Source organism: Chrysochloris asiatica, unplaced genomic scaffold, assembly GCF_000296735.1.
Source record: "Chrysochloris asiatica unplaced genomic scaffold, ChrAsi1.0 scaffold00235, whole genome shotgun sequence".
NCBI classification, from domain to species: domain Eukaryota; kingdom Metazoa; phylum Chordata; class Mammalia; order Afrosoricida; family Chrysochloridae; genus Chrysochloris; species Chrysochloris asiatica.
Genome location: NW_006408753.1, coordinates 1,214,328 through 1,216,131, shown reverse-complemented (window position 1 = coordinate 1,216,131; position 1,804 = coordinate 1,214,328).

Here is a 1,804-nt window from a genome sequence, read left to right as displayed (position 1 = left end):
ACATATGGTCTTACGTAATGCAAAGGGTTTGCAAGAAAACTCCTTCACTGGGCACATTGTAGCCCCATTTTAGGTATTCCAATTACTTATAGGCAGAAGATAGCCTTACAAGTCTTCTATGGTGATATTTCTGGTTATTCCTATCGCTCCTCTTCAAGTGTCTATTTTATAATGCCAGTGAAACCAAGATTGAAAAGATACCCAAGCATCTTAACATTATTTCCCCACTTTTCCCCATTCCATCCATGTCTCAATCCCTGTATCCCAGAGCCCTGTTGTTTCAAGGTTGTGCATACATCATTATTGACTTCTGTCTCGCTTAGTCCGTGCAAACCTGCCTGACTGTTTTGTCATCTGCCTTGTTCTTCCATTCCCCTCCCCCTTCTTGTGTATTGCCCTGTTCTCTAGCACCCAAACTATTCTTTGTCTATTCCCTACCTTGTGCTCCATCTTCCCCTCCCTTCTCTCACCCCACCCCCCACATCTTGGTAACCAGCAATGAATCCCCCTCCCCTCCCTTTAGTGTGTGTTCTTTTTTCTTAGTCTTTTACAGTAGTAGTCTTATGAAGTATTTCTCCTTTTGCAACTGACTAGTTTCACTCAACATAATGTCCTCAAGGTTCATCTATGTTATGGGATAACTTACAGATTCCTTGCTGTTCACCTAGGTAGCATAATATTCCATAGTGTATATATACCACAGCTTGTTTATCCATTCCTCAGTTGATGGGCACTTAGGCTGCCTCCATTTTATTGCTATTGTAAATAGTGCAGCTATGAACATTGGTGTTCATGTTATGGCTCATATTTCTTGTGGGTAAATACCAAGTGGAGGAATTGCTGGATCATAGGGAATTTGTATTTCCAACCTTCTGAGGAAACGCCATATTGCTTTCCAGAGAGGTTGGACCATTTTGCAATCCCACCAACAATGTAGGAGGGTCCCAGTCTCTTCACATCCTTGCCAGTATTTATTGTCCTCTACTTTTTTGATCTTTGCTGTTATTGCTGGTGTGAGATTATATGTCATTGTTGTTTTAATTTGCATCTCTCTAATGGCTAGTGAAGGAGCTCTGGTAGTGTAGTGGTTATGAGTTAGGCTGCCAACCTCAAGGTCTGCAGTTTGAAACTACCTGCAGTTCCACGGGAAAAGATGAGGTGTTCTGCTCCTGTAAAGATTTACAGCCTCAGAAACCCTGTGCAAGGTCACTATGAGTCGGAACCAACTCCATGGTGCATAACAAAAACAACAACAATGGCTACTGATGGTGAACATTTCTTCATATGTTTGTTGGTTGCCCAGATCTCCTCCTTGGTGAAGTCTCTGTTCATGTCGTGTGCTCAGTTTTTAACTGGATTATTTGTCTTTTTCTTGTAGAGGTGTTGTAGTTTCCTATATATTTTGGAAATTAGTACCTTTTATGATTCCTCGTGGCAAAATATTTTTTCCTGTTCTGTGGGTTCTCTTTTTATTCTTCTGGTGAAGTTTTTTGATGCACATAAGTTTAAAATTTTTAGTATGTCCCAATCATTTATTTTGTCCACTTTTGTTTGTGTAGGTTTTAAAATGTTTGGTTGTGTGTGTATTCCCTGAATTAGTGCCCCCACATTTATCTCTATTTTTTCATTGATGGACTTCATAATTTTGGGATTCACAATTAGGTCTTTAATCCATGCTAAGTTGGTTTTTGTATAAGGTGTGAGGTAAAGGTCTTGTTTTAATTTTTTGCGTATCACTTTCCAGTTCTGCCAGCACTGTCTATTGAAGAGACCATCCCCACCCCATGTGATACATTTAGGTATT